General features: G+C 38.2%; 1 protein-coding gene across 8 annotated transcripts in view; it reads left to right on the top strand.

The window, feature by feature from the left end:
- The window catches only part of CADPS2 (calcium dependent secretion activator 2), a 540052-nt gene that overhangs the window by 145337 nt on the left and 375754 nt on the right, over positions 1-18961 (top strand). The gene's annotated exons all lie outside the window — the stretch shown is intronic.

Raw genomic sequence — 18961 nt, 5'->3', positions numbered from 1 at the left:
CCTTGAAGTTTTCAAAAGAAAAGACAAGGCTGTCACCCCTTACTATTCAAGTATTCCATGATGTAACAGAAGTCCTAGTCACTGCAAATAAGAAAAAGTGACTTTAAACTTGTAAAAGTAAACTATCCATATTTGCAGGTGCTACGTTTTCTATGTAGACCATTTCAAGAAAACCTATAGAGAAACTACTAAAACTAATGACTTCGGCAGGATTGCTGGATAAAAACTAGGCCAACCTACAGAAATCTGTACCACTTTTATTAAAGAACTAGTAAAAAAAAAAAATGGGGAAAAAACCAATTCATTCTCAAAAGCATCAAAACTCAAAGTACCTGTTAGGTACGAATCCAACCAAATACTGCAAGGTCCCAGGGAGAAATATCATGAAATATTATTGAAGGTAGAGAACATGTTTCTGAATGGGAATATTTGATGGCATTAGTTATAATTTAACCTGAGCATAGTCAGGAAATCATTGAAATTAAAACTTCCAACAGAATCTTGCTTTTTCTTACGTTACTTGATAAGCTGATACTGAAACTTGTGTGGAAAAGCAAAGGATCAAGAAACAGGCATGATCGTGTGGAAAAGGAGAAATGGCATGGGGAGATTTGCTGTACCAGGAACCCATGATTATAATTAAGATGGCTTATTTACTTCTCTATTATTGTCATAATATAAATAAATCCATGCATAGGTATAAACTTGATCTGTTTCACAAGTGGCATTACAAACTTTTGAAGAAATGATGGACTGATGGATAAACATTGCTAGGATAACTGGCTACCCGTAGGGAGTTAAGATACTACTGGATTCTGTCCTCACACTCTGCACAAATACGTTCTAAACATGTTAAATACAGAAATGCAAAAAGCAAGAACTTTGAGGAAAATGTAAGTGAAAATAGGATGACAGGATTTTTAAGCCAAAGAAAGCACAAACCATAAGTGATTGAAAAAAAATGCTAAAAGCTGAAATACTTCACATGACAAAACAAAGTAGGGAGAAAATAGTTGGTATTACCATCAACAAGCCTATAATACATAGGCTTAATACCTAAAATACATACAGAACTCTTCTATGTCTGTATGACAAGGCAAATGGTCCCTGGACAGAATGGGTAAATTTCAAAGAATAGGAAATCTACATGGTTAATAAACTGTAATAGTTTCATGTAGCTGTTGTGATAGTTGCCACAAACTGATTGGCTTAAAACCTTTATTTTCCTAGTTTGGAAGGTCAGATAGCTGAAATCAAGATGTAAGCAGGGCTGCATTCTCTCAGCTCTGGGGGAAGACTCCTTCAAAGCTTCTTCCAGCTTTTGGAGTCTCTTGACATTGTCATCTTAGCTTGTGATCGTGTCACCCTAGACTCTGCCTTCATCTTTACGTTGCTGCTTTCCCTTCTGCCTGCCAGATATTCCCTGTGTCTCTCTCAGAAGGACACTGGTCATTAGATTTGGACCCCGCTTGATAACCTAAGATGATTTCTTCATCTCAAGATCTTTAATTTTATCCACAAAGACTTTTTCAACAAAAGTAGCTTTCATAAGCTCCAGGGGTTTAACATGGATGTCAAATACATGTTGGAGTCATTCAACCTGTTACAAAATTGGGATGATTAACATTCCTAGTAATCAAGGATGTTTAGATTAAAAGGAGATACCGTTTCTTCCAGTTTGGTGAATTTGGAAAAATGAAACTTTAATAAGGATATAGGAGAATGAGTAGTTACATGGTTCTGGCTGAAGTTGTAAATCTTTTCAAACAATCTGTTCAACTTGTAGCAGTGTAATGCCTATACCTTGTGAACTGGAAATTGGCCTGCCAGGAGTATAGTCTAGGGAAACTCAAGCACAAGGAAACCCATGTAGGAATGTCTGTCGCAACGCTGAAATATTGAAGGAGTGAAAACAACTCAAGTACTTATCAACATGTGTTTAGGATAAAAATGAATATAGGTGAGTGAATATAAAGTACGATATGTTCATACAATAGAATGCTATAAAACTGGTGAATCTCAAAGACAATGATCAAAAAAGTTGCAAAATGGTTTGTATGGCATAGTTGTATTTATATGGTTTTTGTAACACATAGCAGAGTTTTTCTATATGAATACATGCACATAAAGCTTACTGAAATTAGTAGCACTTTCAGAATAGGGTTTATCTCTGGACGTCTGGATTATTGGTTTGAGGGTGGTATATAAAGGGCTTCAAGTGTGTCTAATTTATTTTCATTAAACATCCTTTACTAGGTTGTGTAGTGTTCCCCCCAAATTCAGGTTCTTCAGAACCTCAAAATGTGACTTCATTTGGAAGTAGCGTTGTTGTAGATGTAATTACGGTGGGGGGCATACCAGAGTAGAGTGTGCTCTTGAGTTCTATGACTAGTGTCCTTAGGAGAAGAAAGATACAGGGGAGGACGCCCTGAGAAGATATGAGGATCAGGGCAGACGTTGCAGTGATACGTCTGTAAGTCAAGAGACTAAGAATTGCTGGGAACCACCAGAATGTGCTGGAAAACATGGACCAAATTCTCTTGAGCTTGCAGTAGGAATAAGTCCTGCCAACACTTCAATTTTCTATCTCTAGCACGAAGAACTATGAGGGGAAAAAAGCCCTATTTCAAGTCATCTAGTCTGTGGTATTTTGTTACATGGCCCTAGGAACTGAATGTGTGTCTAAGATGTTAAGATTAAAAGTTGGGTGATGAGTATGTGAGTGTGTAACATTTTCTTTTTCTTTTTAAATATTGCACCTTAAAAATACTTAAAAGCGAATAATCCCCACTAATTTGATTGAATTTGCTATGATTAACCTTTTTGTTGAAGAAAATAAATGTGTATGTAATTGTCTAAATGAGCAGTGCTGCAAATATTGCAGATGGACTCATGGCTGATAGTTGCAGTAAAATCCCAGCAGTATGTTTTCTGTTGTCTTTTAAGGTTTTAAATATTGAAGTGGGGGACTAATTCACCATCTGAAAAAGTTGTTCTTGGCCAGTGTCCAGTATGGTAAATGATTATGCATCGGGACCTGCTTATAAAAGTATATGGGCTATGAGACATTATGATAGCTATCAGGGTCAAATCCTGATTCCTATTTAACTCCCTCTGTGGTGTTAAATGACTACTTGCTTGGCTTCAGTTTTCTCATTTATAGCTTAGAGATTCTAAATAGTACTACTTCATTGCCAGGTGAATAGTAAAAGCGATAATCTAGAAGGTGCTAAACCCCACCATTTAGTAAAGACTCAAATTGAAGCTCTGTTATGGTTCATAGCAATAGCATTATAAATTACTGTACTTCAACAGATTATGAAAGTACTGTAGTTGAAATATGAGCTAGAACAGTTTGTAAAAATACTACACTAATAACCTTGAGAGTACTTTGTATTCCTGTGCATGGCATTGGGTTTTGTCTGATTGACTCTCCATCTGTCTCACACTCAGTAGCCCATCTTGTGTATTTTTTGAGACATAAATGTAAACCCACGAATTTTGTTTCAGTCTTCAGTTTTTTGTGGATTTTTTCTGTAATTTTCACCTGTGGCCCTACTTAATGTTTTTTGTTCCATGATTGATGCAAGAAAAGTATTAAATTTACTAAAGGTTTTAAAAGAAAAAATGACATTTGGAAGATGAAGTTAAAAAATAAGACCACCAGAAACAATTCACAAAGTTGTAGAGAGGAGAGAAGGTGTTAACTTCATATACTTGGAGATAAAAAGGCTGTCACTCACCTGTGTTTTTGGGTTAACTGTATCACCATCTTTTTTACAGTGTTTATTTCGACCACTCAGTCTCGTCACCCAATTTCATCACAAATGTACTTTTTTTTTTTTAATGTTTTTATTTATTTTTGAGACCAAGACAGAGTGTGAGCAAGGGAGGGGCAGAGAGAGGAGACACAGAATCCGAAACAGGCTGCAGGCTCTGAGCTGTCAGCACAGAACCCGATGTGGGGCTCAAACCCACAAACCACGAAATCATGACCTGAGCTGAATTTGGACGCTCAATAGACTGAGCCACCCAGGTGCCCCGCAAATGCACTCTCAATCCCCTCACTTATTTTACCCTTCCCTCGTTTCATCCATTCCCCCCACTCCTCTCCCCTCTGGTAACCATCTGTTTATTTTCTATCGTTAAGAGACTGTTTCTTGTCTTGTTTCTTTCCCCCCTGCCTTTTGCTCATTTGTTTCTTAAATTCCACTTATGAGTGAAATCAGATGGTAATTCTTTGACTGACTTCACTTAGCTACATCCATGCCATTTCAAATGACAAGACTTTATTCTTTTTTTATGGTGGAATAATATTTTAATGTGTGTGTATATCATAGATTCTATACCCATCAGTTGATAGATACTTACCCTGCTTCTGTATCTTGGCTATTATAAATAATGTTGCTTTAAACGTAGGGATGCATGTACCCCCTTTGAATTACTGTTCTTGTGTTCTTCAGGTAAATAAGCAGTATTGTAATTGCTGGGTAACAGGATAGTTCTAATTTTAAGTTTTTGAGGAACCTCCATATTTTCTAGATGGCTATACCAGTTTGCATTCCTACCAACAGTGCAAAAAAAGATCCCCCCTCCCCATCCCTGCCAACACCTGTTGTTTCTTGTGTTGTAGACTTTAGCCATTCTGGTGAGTATGAGGTGATCATTCATTGTGGTTTTAATTTGCATGTTCTTGATGTCAGGTGACTATGAACGTCTTCCCATGTATTCGTTGGCCATGTGTATGTCGTCTTGGGAGAAATGTCAGTCTGTGTCTTCTAACTTTTTTTTTAATCTTTATTTTTGAGGGAGAGAGAGAGACATAGCGCAAGCAGGGGAGGGGCAGAGATAGAGGGAGACATCGAATCTAAAGCAGGCTCCAGGCTCCCGAGCTGTCACCATGAGCTGTGAGATCATGACCTGAGCTGAAGTTGGACACTCAACCGACTGAGCCACCCAAGCACCCCTGTCTTCTGCCAGTTTTTTTAATTGGATTATTTGTCTTTTGGATGTTGAAGTTGTATCAGTTCTTCATATATTTTAGGTAATAGCCCTTAATTTGATGTATCATTTGGAAATATCTTTTCCTATTCCATAGGTTGCCTTTCAGTTGTATTGATTCCTTCACTGTGAAGAGGCTTTTTATTTTGATGTAGTCCCAGTAGTTTATTTTTGATCTTGTTTCCCTTGCCTCAGGGGACTTATCTGGAAAAAAAAGGTTGCTGTGGCTGATGTCAGAAAAATTATTGCCTGTGCTCTTTTCTAGGATTTTTATGGTTTCAGGTCACACATTTAGGTCTTTCATCCATTGTGAGTTTATTTTTGTGTATAGTGTGAGAAAGTGATCCAATTTCATTCTTTTACTTGTAGCTGTCCAGTTTTCACAACACTATTTGTTGGAGACTTTTTCCCCGTTAGATATTCTCTCCTGCTTTGTCAAAGATTAATTGACCATATAATTATGGGTTTATTTTTGGATTTTTTATTCTGTCCTGTTGCTCTGTGTCTATTTTTGTGTTAGTGCCATACTTTTTTGATTACTATAGCTTTGTAGTATAAGTTGAAGTCCAGAAGTGTGATGCCTCCAGCTTTGCTTTTCTTCTTCAAGATTGCTTTGGCTATTTGGGGTCTTTTGCAGTTCAATACAAATTTTAGAGTGGTTCTAGTTCTGTGAAAAATGCTGTTGGTATACTGATAGGGATTGCATTAAATGTGTAGATTGCTTTGGGTAGTATAGCCATCTTAACAGTGTTTTTCAAAAATACTGGAATGTGAAATGTCTTTCCATTTGGGTCTTCAATTTCTTTCGTCAGTGTTTTGTAGCTTTCACAGTTACAGGTCTTTCACCTCTTTGGTTAGGCTTCTTCCTAGGTATCATTATATTAGGTATGGGAATAAATGGTATTGTTTTCATAAATTCTTTCTGCTGTTTCGTTATTTGTGTATAGAAATGCAACAGATTTCTGTAGATTGATTTTATATTCTGTGACTTGAATTAGTTTATCAGTTAAAGCAGGTTTTTTTTGTTTTGTTTTTTGATGGATTTTTGTTTTTGTGGAGTCTTTCAGGTATCTATGTAAGGTATCATGTCATCTGCAAATAGTGAAAGTTTTACCTTTTTCTTGCCAATTTGGATGCCTTTTATTTTTTTGTCTGAATATTGTGGCTAGGACTCCCAGTACTATGTTGAATAAAAGTGATCAGAGTGAGGGGCACCTGACTGGCTCAGTCTGTACAGCATGCAACTCTTGATCTTGGGGTTGTAAGTTTGAGCCCTATGTTGGGTGTAAAGATTACTTTTAAAAAAATCTAAAAAATTTAAAAAGGTGGTAAAAGTAGACATCCTTGTCTTGTTCCTCACCTTAGGGAAAGGCTCTCAGTATATTCCTACTAAGGATATTAGCTCTGGGTTTTTCATGGATGACCTTTATTATGTTGTGGTTTGTTTCCTCTAAACCTACTTCATTGTGGGTTTTTATCATAAATGGATGTTGTACTTTGTCAAATGCTTTTTCTGTGTCTATTGAAATCATAGAATTTTTTATCCTTTCTCTTATTGATGTGATATGTTATATTGATTTGTGAATATTGAACCACGCTTGTAATCAGGAATAAATCCCACTTGATTGTGGTGAATGATTTTTGTATTATTGGATTCTGTTTGCTAGTATTTTGTTGAGGATTTCTGGGTCTGTGTTCATCAGACATACTAGCCTTTAGTTCTCTTTTTTTTTGTGGTGTCTTTATCTGTTTTTGGTATCATGATAATGCTGGCCTCACAGAATGAATTTGGAAGTTCCCCTTCCTCTTCTATTTCTTGGAATCGTTTGAGAAGAATAGGTATTAACTCTTCTTTAAATGTTTAGTAGAATTTGCCTGTGAAGCTGTCAGGTCCTGGACTTTTGTTAGGTGTTTTTTGATTACTGATTCAATTTCTTTGCTGGTAATTGGTCTATTCAAATTTTCTGTATCATCTTGTTTCAGTTTTGGCAGGTTATATGTTTCTAGAAACTTACCCATTTCTTCTAGGTTGTCCAATTTGTTGGCATGTCGTTTTTCATAAATATTCTCATAGTTGTATTTCTGTGGTGGTATTGGTCCTCTGTCATTTATGATTTTATTTATTTGGGTCCTTTCTTTTCTTGATCTGGAGAGAAGTTTATCATTTTTTTTTTTTTAAGCTTATTTGGAGAGAGCAAGAGCTGTGGGGAGGGGTAGAGAGACCGAATCCCAAGCAGGCTCCACACCAACAGCACGGCTCACTCCCACGAAGCGTGAGATCATGACCTGAACAGAAACCAAAAGCCAGACACTTAACCGACTGAGCCAGCCCGGTGCCCTAGAGGTTTGTTAGTTTTACTGATGTTTTTTTTTTCCCCTCTCCAAAGAACCAGTTCCTGGTTTCATTGATCTGTTCTATTATGGTTTATTTTTGTGTTTTGTTTTTTAGTTTTTATATCCTTTATTTCTGCTCCAACCTTTATTTCTTTCCCTATCCTGGTTTTAGGTTTTGTTCTTCTAGTTCATTTAGGTGGAAGGTTAGGTTGAGATTTTTCTTCTGTATAGGCCTACATTGTAATAAACTTTCCTTTTAGACCTGCTTTTGCTGCATCCGAAACGTTTTGAACCATTGTGTTTTCATCTTCATTTATTTCTGTGTACTTTATTTCCTGGTTGATCCATTCATTATTCAGTAGTATGTTATTTAATCCTATTTTTGTTGTTTTCTTGGTGAATGACTTTGTTTCTCAGTGTATGGTCAGAAAAGATGCATCGTATGACTTGGATGTATTTGAATTTTTTGAGGCTGGTTTGTGGCCTGATACTTGATCTGTGCTGGAGAATGTTCCATGTGCATTTGAAAAGAATGTGTGTTCTGTTTTAGGAGAGAATGTTTTTGAATATATCTGGTAAATCCATCTGGTCCAGTGTGTCGTTCAAAGCCAGTTTTTCCGTGTTGATTTTCTGGTTAGACGATCTGTCCATTGATGTAAGTGGGGTGTTAAAGTGCCTTGTTGCTGTTATGTTATCATTGGTTGGTTCCTTTGACCTAGTTATTAACTGTTTTAATTATCTTGTTGCTACCATGCTGGGTGCATAAATAGTTACAGTTGTTACATCTTGTTGGATTGTCTTTTATTATAAATGTTCTCCTTTGTCTCTTATTACAGTCTTTGTTTCAAAATCTATTTTGTCCAACATAGCTTTGCTACTTTAGCTTTCTTTTGACAACCTTTTGCGTGATAAATGTTTTTCTGTCCTCTCACTTCCAATCTATAGGTGTCTTTAGGTCTGAAATGAGTCTCTTAGGGACAGCATATACATGGGTCTTGTTTTTTTTGTTTTTGTTTTTTTATCCATTCCATCACGCAATATCTTTTTATTGGAGTGTTTAGTCAATTTACGTTCCAAGTAATTATTGATATGTATTTATTGCCATTTTATTAATTATTTTGTGGTTGAAGATTTTCCCTCACCCTTTTTTGTCTTTTTCATGGTTTGCTGATTTTCTTTAATGATCTATTTGGATTTCTTTGTTATTCTTTGCACATTTATTATTGATCTGTGATTATCATTAGGTTTGTATATAACATCTGTGTATACAGTCTATATCAAGTTGATGGTCCTTTAATGGAACCATTAAAGGTGGTTCCTTTAATGATGGAACCCATTCTTTACTCCTCCCCATGTTGTAGGTGCATGTATATAGGTCATATACCTAAAACATACCATACTTAAAACATATACCTAAAGGAATCATTTTTATTCTTTTATTTTGTGAGTTCCTTGACTGATATTTTACAAAAATGCTCATTTTTACTACTATTGTGTTTCCTGCCTTTATACTGTAACTTTTGGTTTCCTTTTCCACCCAGAGTCCCCTTTATTATTTCTTACAGGGCTGGCTTAGTGGTCATAACTCTTATAGTTTTTGTCTGGGAAGCTCTTTATCTCTCCTCTTATTCTGTGTGATAACCTTGTGGCGTAGAATATTCTTGGTTGCAGGTTTTTCCCATTCAGCACTTTGTATGTATCATCCCACTCCTTTCTGGCTTGGAATGTTTCTGCTGAAAAACCTGATAGATAGCCTTATGGTGGGGTTTCCTTTGTATATAACCATCTTTTGTCTTGATTCTTTTATAGTGTTTTTTTCCTGTATCACTACATTTTGCCATTTTGATTACAACATGCCTTGGTGTCGATCTACTTTTGTTAATTTTGTTAGGGTTTCTCTGTGCCTCCTGGATCTGGATATCTGCTTCCTTCCCCAGGTTAGGGGAGCTTTCAGCTATTATGTTTTCAAATATATTGTCCCCCTTTCTCCTTTTCTTCTGGGACTGCTATAATATGAATGTTACTATGTTTGATGGAATCGCTGGGTTCCCTAAGTTCTTTTGTGTAACTCTTTTTCTCTTTTGTTAACCTTGATTTCTTTCCATTACTCTTTTAAGTCATAAATTTGTTCCTTTCAGCCTCCTGTCCCTTCCATCCAGTGTGTTTCTTATTTTGTTTATCGAGGCCCTTATCTCTATTTATTCTTTATCTCTGTGTTAAGGGTATCACTCACGACCTACACTCTTTTCAAATCAAGTGAGTATCCTTCTGATGATTGCTTTAAATCCTCTATCAGACATGTTACTTACACCTGCTTCACTTAGATCTCTGGCCTTGTCGTGGTCTTTTATTTATTTGGGACATTCCTCTGTCTTATTTTGTCTAAGTATCTGTGCCTATTTTGTGTATTAGGAAAGTCAGTTACTTCTCCTTTAATGGCCTTATGAAGAAGAAATCCCATAGTGCCCTTGATTTTAGCATCCCCTGTTTCTCAGGGCCGGTGCTTCTGGGATTGTCGTCAATGTGTGCTCCGTGCACTCTGCTGTTGTGTCCTGGCTGTTGTTTTGTTTTGTTTTGTTTTTTCCCTTTAGACCAGCCTTCTGCAGAGGCTTTCTTTGTGTGTTGTGGGCAATGTTTGGTCCCTGGTCTGAATGTGCTAAGTTTAACTAGGTATGCTTTGATCTGCTTCTGAAATGAGACCTGTCTGTGTTGCCACTAGGACAGAGGACTTGGAAAAACCCCAGGGTTGGGGGTTGTGGTGTGGGCAGGGGTTTGGGCTGGTCTTCTGAGAGAGGGGTTCCTGCAGGGCCAAGACTGAGGCAGGTGTGACTGGGAAGGATGGTTCCACCATAGTGCAGGGGTTGGGACTTGGCATGAGCAAGTGACTTGGCACTGGCTGGTTACTGCAGGTAGCCCTGGGCTCAATGCTGAAGGGTGGGGAAGAAAATGGCACCTGCCAGTTCTTTTGTTACTGGTAGGATCTCACCCTCGATACTCCCTCTTTGGGACAAGCTCTGAGACGAGCACCTAACCTTCCAACTGTGTGCCTCAGGTGCTCTTCAGATAACGGTTTCCATACTGTTGGTCCACAGGCAGTTTGCCCTTCAGCACCAGTATCCTCCAGCCTCTCCCAGGGCCAAGCATGCTGACCCAGGCTTTAAAACTCCAGGCTTTAAGCTGTGCTTGTTTCAAGAACTCATGAAATCTAGGTCCTCTCACTTTCCAAGCCACTTGCTGTAGGGGTTCATTTTCGCCGTGTACTCCCCTATGTGCTAATCTGCCTCTCCCCCTTCTCTGCAACCACGTTTATGATCCAGTTCTCTCCCAAGCCACACCTCTGCACTTCCCACCTTCTTTGATGTGGCTTCCGCTCTATCTTTAGTTGAGTTTGTTCCGCCAGACTTCATGTTGATTTCTGGGATATTTAGTATGATCTTGTTGTATTCCTAGGATAAAGGGAGCCTAGGGTCTTCCTACTCTGCCGCCATCTTTTTACAGTCTACTTTCATTTATATGGGATGTCGATCATTTAGTTTTTCCACCTGAGTAATTTTAGTGTCCTCTCAATAAAATAGACAGTGGAACATCAGTAATTCAGCTATGTTGCACAGAATGAAATTCTTTACGTGTAGTTTACACATACTTTGCTTTCTCACATAACATCTGTCCCTTAAAACTCAAACATCTTTTCCTAAAAACTCATGGATAGTTTGAGTCATTGGTGACCTGAATGTTCTTCTTCGAGTTTAATGTGGATTAGTCATATAACAATTGGTGAAACAAGGCTCCTTTTCAACATAATGAACAATATCATGTCAGGAAAGCTAATCAAAAGCTTTACTTCTTTGTTTTGATTTTATAGGAGGTCTGTGGGTGTGAGGGAACAAAAAACACCTTTTGTTTGAAGTTGGTCATGTATATTCCAACAATAATAATAACTAAGCTCTGTGACTATTTTCTTGCCCCCTCTGAGTCCCAAAACCCTTTCTCTAAAGGGCAGCCATGTTAACTGTTTAGTTGGAGATGGTAAGAGGCATTTATGTAGAGACTAGGTCTCTAGTCTTTAAGAGTGAATGTTACATGTGGAAAAGTGATAGCAAATATTCTGTCAATATAGAGAACTTCTTAGAATTATAGGATTTTAATCAGCAGGTTTCTGGGGATTGTAGGATTTGACCACATTTTTGGCTGGGGAATATAGAAGGCCTTCTGGGTTGCTGAGAAAGTTGGTGTCATTTAGAACTTTGTGCTTTAAGTATTACTGTTGATCTAATCTAGGGCTTTGAGGTGCTGCAATGCGCAATATTAATCTGATACAGTTTTCTTATATTGACCATTTGACATATGACTTGAGGTACAGATATGTTGATCTATAAACTAAAATAATTTTTTTAATGTTTGTTTTGAAAGAGAGAGGTAGAGAGCAGGGGAAGGACAGAGGGAGCGGGGGGAAAGAATCCCAAACAGACTCTACACTCTCAGCGTAGAGCCTGCTGTGGGGCTCGAACCTATGAACCCAGGAGATCATGACCTGAGCCGAAATCAAGAGTCAGATGCTTAAACGACTGAGCCACCCAGGCACTCCTAAACTAAAGGGTTTTTGATTCAGTAGAGTCTACTTAAACATTAGAAATAGTTATTACTTTATGGCTGTATATTATTCCATTTTTCAAGTATAGAGTTGTGGATGGAATTTATTTCACAGAAAAAATGTCAGACGGATGGCCTCTGATCTTGTGATACTAAATAAGCCTTTGCTGGACAACTGTTGTCAAAGTAATTCTTAGCTGAGGGAAGATTTGTCACATCATTGCCTGTTTTATATATTTTTTAAATGGGTGGCTGTACAAAGCAGAGGTTGCCAGAGCTGCTGATGGATCTTAGTATTTTGAAGAATAAGTACTTGAAAAGACACATATTTGACGGGGACCCTGAGCGCTAGTCCCTGTGCTAGTATAGGGGGAAAAGGGAGGAAACCAGTTTTATACAAATAAGTTAACATTACTCACCAGACATTTTAAGCCAAACTGAACTGGGAACAGACATAAACACCTAACTACATGTAATATACGGCAGGATTGACTGTCAAATAGATGTAAAAACAATGTGTCATAGGAACAGGTGCTTTTCTCTGGGGAGATTGCAGAGGGAGGATTGGGATGAGTCGTGAAGGATGAGAAGAATGTTATTAGGTGGAAAATGGAGGAAATAGGCTATCTAGAATTGGGAAGGGGCGGAAGGGCCAGGCCTGTTGATCAAGCCTCTACCATGCCAGTGGTGTGCTTGGTGATTTCCGAATAAATGTGGAAGCGGTCATCTGATAGTCCACCATCCATCGTGCTGAGAGGCCGACATTACTTCCCCATCGTACAAGTGAAAAAACAGGCTCACTGTGGCACCCCTCACTCAGCATGTGGTGAAGACTGGGTTTCCCGGTGGGTCTGTCACATAGCTGGGTGCTTCAGCAAGTTGCTGCTAGCATGATGACGCCATCCTCCTGTTTTTTCTCCTCTGCTGCCTCCCAGGAGGGATTAAATTACCTCACAAATGGGTAAAGTTTTTGTGACCGGTGAATTGGAAAAATATAACTGATTTAAATGGGAAAATCTCCTTAATTGCCTCTACCCTGCTATTTCAGGTGGCTAAGAGCTTACTCAGAGTTAAGTGCTCTGCAGGACTGGTCTTCAGAAGGCAAAACAGAAACCTTCAATGACTGACTTTGGCTTAGGAAGGTCTGGAATCTACTTGAGGGTTTTAGAACAATTTTAAAATGGCAGAGCCTCAAAATCGGCCTTCATACCCATTTGGTCCTCAGTGTTGGCTCTTACTAACTACAGAAGCAGAAAGTCTATTGATAGAACAAGTTCTTGGCAGTTATTCAAAAGATTCCTTTTTTTTTCTTTTTGAGTGCATTGCCTATTCACCCTTTCAAACAAAACTCCAGACTAAATGATCGAGTTAATATTAAGATGTGTTTTGTCCCAACTCAAAGAAAGATGGTCATACAATCAAATACAGTTCTTAATCTTGTGTTTACTTAAGGATGTTCAGCTCCTTCCTCTCTCCTCCTTGATGCAAAGGTTACAGTGTAAATAAAGGTTTTTTTGCCCCAATTACTTCTCAGACTGGTTACTAATATATTCCTACTCTATTGATTACCATTCTATATTCGAACTAGGTAGATGGAGAAGAAAAAAAGATATTCAATTTAGTGTTAGTTATATGAACCTTGACTTAAATTCTGAATGCAGAAGAGAATATAATTTAGGTAGTTTGTTTTATACCCATTAAAATTTAAAGACATTTGGTCATACTCTACCTGCTCATTTATCTTTGTATTCAAGTATGGCTATAGGAAATCCAGTTTGGAGTATTAAATATACAGAATTCAATATTGAACTCATGCACATTCTAATTATACCCAAACTGAAATTATCACCCTTGTAACGATAAAACAAAATACATAATTATTGAATGAGGAATAGTATATATTAGGATATAGAGGATAATGACACTGTGAGTTTATCCAGCCTTCACTAAGAACTTACAATAGATAACTACATGTGCTAGATACTGTGCTAGAGGATGAGTACTGAAAATGAGCCATTGAGTCCTAGCTGTGAAGGAAGTTAATGGAGTAGATAATTCTGTAGAGGGAGCTCTGTCAGCTGCTGCATTATAAACCATCCCACACTCCTGTATATCGGAGCAGTTTCTTCTTTTTATAAACTGTAAAATAAGAGTATCTGTTACTGCTCAGAAGTCTAGGGTTGACCAGGTGAGTCTTCAGTTCTGTGTGGTCACCTCACGATCATGTAGACCTCTCTGCTTATCAAGGCCTTTCACACATGTTGGTCTATCTGTAGACGGATGTAGGGTGGGCTCAGCTAGGCTGCCTGGCCTCTCCTCCACTTAGCATCTTGTTAGTCAGGCTTGTTAGTCAGGCTAGTTTTCTTTACTTTGAGGGTGGTGGGGTTCCGAGAGCTGGGGAACAGGGCAAGACGGTAAGGCTTCCTGAGGCTTAGACTCAGACCTGGCATGTCTGTACTTCTGTTCTAGTCTCTTTACTACTTAAGTTCAAAGGGTATAGAAATAGATACACCTCCTGATGGAAGGAACTGCTCTAAGCCACATTGCAAGGGCTGTCATTAGAGGGAGGGAAGTAATTGGTGTCGTTTGCAATCAGTGTACCTACCATAGGAACAAACCCGCTTATTAGAAGGCATAAAGCCTGTGTAAGGTCTTCTATAGTGACTGCCGCAATAGGAGTGCAGGAAACTATAAGCTGTTTGAATTGAAGAAGATAAATTTCAGGATTGATAATTGTAGAAAATGAGACCAGATGAAAGCAAAGAGGACCAAGCTGGAGAGGCTTGTATTTCATTCTTGGCCGCTTGGGTGTTATCCTTTGAATAGAGCAAGCCGTCTAAAGTTTTAAGCAAAAAAAGGAATGCCATTGTAAACTTCATTACTTTTTGTCTATAGGTTGCTCTGGCAACGAATGAATCCAAGGTGATGGGAGATTAGATAACGATGCTATTGCAAAGTTCTACACTGTGGGAATGATTTTGAAGGCCAGACTAAAACAGTGGAAAGTATTCATTCAAGTGTGATAAAACCTGACCATGCTAACTACTCATTCACACAAGCTCTTTTGAGCCAGCACTGTTAAGTGTTTGAGTAAGGTGAGCATTCCTTGTCCTCCATGTCATGGTGGCTTCTTGGAGCTTTGGAGCTCCTACACTAACTAAACTTTCCTTCTGCATCTGTTAGGCATGCCAGTAAATAGAAATAGTAATCCTGGCTTACGTTAGTGAAGAAATGGTGGTTGGTCATGTGATTTAAAATGTGTCTGCTTTGGGGGCACCTGTGTGGTACTGTTGGTCTTCAGCTCAGGTCATGATCTCATGGTTTGTGAGTCCGAGCCCCTACATCGAACTTGCTCCTATGAGCACTGTACCCCTTTCTGTGACCCTCCCCCTGCTTATGCACATGCTCTCTCAGACCTTCCCCCAAAAAAACCAAAAACTTCACATGTACAGAGAAAAAACAAGTGTCTACTAATATACTTAATTACCAGAGCCCTTAATGACTTTGAAAGTCATTAAATTGGTTAATATAATGAATAATGAAGAGCCTGAGTAAATTTTGGGGTTTTCAGGTATCTGTACCTGTTCTAGTACATAGTACTTGACTGTCCAGGTAATTCCCAACTTCATGTTACTTAAAAAATTTATTGTCTTTCATTTAAGCATATTCAGAACTCCTTTCTGTGTTCAAGAATATTAAGAGGAGAAAGCATTTGTATATTAAAAAATTTTTTATTGCATATGTCTGAATATGTGAGAATAATGATTAACTTATGAGAGAAAATGAGAAAATACATGAGAACTTAATTTACAATAAAATAGATAATTTTAAGTTGATGTAATTCTGCCTTTTAATATTCTGTTCTTGCCAAATCCTATTATGCATTTAGTTACTGGCATAAAACTTACATAGTTTTCAAACTTTAAGTGAATCCAGTGTGTTTTGTGGATTCTTAGAGATCTCGAATATCATAGCCCTGGATACTGTGACTTGTGAAATCATTTATTAAAGTTTCTTCAGTATCACCTGTATCTTACAGATACTATGTAGGCAATGCTGAGTGAATGCATTTGGCTATTTCTGTCATCAGGGTGGAGATTTCTGGAAATTTGAGTAATGAAAATTATAACCTTCTTAACATTTTAGGTGGAACCTGAAAGTTAAGATACAGAGATGCCTATTTCTGATTTGTGCATAACGCTTTTCTACTACCTAGATGATGACCTCCTTAATAGAGGGGCCGTGTTGTGTTCCTTGTGATACAGGCTCTAGCCCTTGTCAGTGTATAGTGTGTATTACATGTTTGTTGTGGTTAATGATTATTTAAATATTCCTTTGGGCAAAAGGAATTTAGAGCCTGTAGCTGCTGTGTTGTTTACCTACTCACGTGGCAGTTTGTACCTTTTTCCTTTAGTGGGAGAGCACCAGTAAAGGAGATCGTTATTGATATATTGGCAATTATAAAAGCTGAATTTATGATAAGAGCTCAGATATCCCATGGAGAAGTAAGTTTTGTGTTGGTTCCTTCCTCACAAGCCTGTTCTATTAGTTTATTAGCCTCAGCATTGACATTTTGGACCAGATAATTATTTAACCGGGCTATCCATGTGCACTTTGGAATTTTAAAAAGCATCCCTGGCCTCTACCAGTGCATGCCAATAGTATTCTGTCATTGTGGCAGTCGAAAATGCCTTCAGAAGCAGCCAAATATCCCCTGGAAGGGAAAATTGTCCCCTATTTGGAAACCACTGTGTTGGAGATAAACAGTTGTTTCTTATAGTTGCATGTATTCTGGGACTCCAGCGAGTTCTATCATTGCCTTAGTTCCCTTACCTCGTAGTGAGAAAAATACAATGAATTGGTAAAATTTTCAAATCATTTTTCAACCACAGGACCTTGAGATTTGAGATGTGTTACTGAGTCAGAATATAGTTCCTGTTTAAACTGTTTACCCTTAAGAATTAGCAAACCAAAACAAAGTTAGAATTTTTTAACCAGATTTACTGAGGTATTGACAAATGGTGGACAAAAATTATACATGTGTGAGGTGTACAGTGTGATGCTTTGGTACGTGTACATTTTGAAATCGATCACAAACTAGTTAACCTATCCATCCCCTCACATAGTTTCCATTTGTGTGTGTGATGAGGACACTTGAGATCTACTTTTTTGGCAAATGTTGAGTATACAGCATTCTTGAAGTTGTGTGTTTTCCAGGTGTAGTTGACACACAGTGTTACGTATTTTCAGGTATATGCATAGTGACTGGACAAGTTTATACGTGATGTTCGGCCCACAAGTGTGGTAGCTGCTATCTGTCACCCTACAATGCTGTCACAATACGATTGACTAATGTTGCTTACACTGTGCCTTTTAGTCCCATGACTTAGAGAATTACTTCTTAAAATCCAAATGTTAAGTAATCCTACAGCACCTAATGTGATGATGTAAATGGTCTTCCTAGTAAGGCTTCACCTGATCAACGTTAATGGGCCAGCGCTTGACATGATTTGAAGCTAGGAAGAGTCCACGTTCTGTGTGTCTTCACAATAGTCCAGATGTGAACTGAATGATGAGACAAGTTTCATGGTTTCCAATTTTATTTTTGTAAGTGAATATTAAATATTACAAGGAGTACAACTAAATGCTTTTGTCAAAACGGCAGAATTCTGTCAACATGCCTCGAATTTTTTTTTGTCCCTTTTGTATCCCGAGGGCGTTAGGTATGCCTGGGGCATAGGCTACATTTTATATAATGAAAATGATAAATGTTTGAGTGTTGCCTGTTTATTGCATCTTTGAAACAGACTTCAGGTGAGATTTAAAATTAAAGCAAATAAGCATTAAAGGATCTTTAAAGCAGTAAAGATGCCATGGTTTGCAGCAATAAACTGAGTGATTTGTGGCCATTATGGTCCTCCTTTCCTCCACCCGCTACTACCCTTCCAGTTACCAGATCTGTTAATTCAACCTTTGAAGTGACTGACTTGTCTGTGCCTCTGCATGTTTACTACTATTTCAGGAGTCCAAGCCACTGTCTACCTAAGCTCCCCTCACCACTCTTCTCCTCCAACCCGCTCCCCGCATGAGACAGCCAGAGTGTGCTTGATAACGTGTCTACATCTTGAAATGTTTATAAGTCCACCTCCCCACCTTGCAACCCCTTTGGTGTGTTTCTTTTGTCCTTGGGACCTAATCCAAAATCCTGGTGTAACATTTACAACCCTGCACGCTGATTGCTGTTTGCCCTCCTCCCTCATTACCTTTTGCCCTCTCTCCTGTTTTGCCAAACAGACATTGCTTCAGATCCTTTCATTTGCTGTGTTCTTTCCTGTGTTAGGGTCTTGAAACTGCCATTTCCTCTGCCTGAAATACTATTCTCAGCTTAGGTAATTCTGATTTATCTTTCAAGTCTTAGTGGTACTACGTACCACTTCCTTGGGGAGCAATGCCTTGGACCTCTAATCAAATTTGTGTCCTTTTATATTCTTCGGATAGAGTGTTTTCCTTTCAGCGACCCTATCAACTTGCAGCTACGTGTTTGTGTGTGTGTTTAAGATGTGTCCTCACTAGGGGTGCCTGAATGGCTCAGTTGGTTAAGCATCCGACTTCGGTTCAGGTCATGATCTCACCATTCATGAGTTTGAGCCCTGCCTCAGGCTCTGTGCTGACAGTTCAGAGCCTAGAGCCTGCTTCAGATTCTGTGTCTCCCTCTCTCTCTGTCCCTTCCCAGTTTGCGCTCTGTCTCTCTCTTCTCAAAAACAAATATGTATTTATATATATAATACAGATTTTTATGTATATATATGTATATACATATATATAAACGTATATATACATGTGTATACATATACATATATATACATATATACATATACATATATATAAATCTGCGCTAGGTTGTAAGCTCCACACAGTAGGTGCCTGTCTGTTTTTGCCTCCAATGTATGATCCGTGCTTAGTGTTTGCCTAGCACATAGATTTTTAGTAGCAATTTTAGTGAAAAGTTGAATGTGCCTTGTGAGTTGGCAATGTA

Source organism: Prionailurus viverrinus, chromosome A2 (assembly GCF_022837055.1).
Source record: "Prionailurus viverrinus isolate Anna chromosome A2, UM_Priviv_1.0, whole genome shotgun sequence".
In the NCBI taxonomy this organism is placed as follows: Eukaryota; Metazoa; Chordata; class Mammalia; order Carnivora; family Felidae; genus Prionailurus; species Prionailurus viverrinus.
The sequence above is the reverse complement of the archived record's forward strand: the minus strand, read 5'-3'. Positions and strand labels throughout refer to the sequence as shown.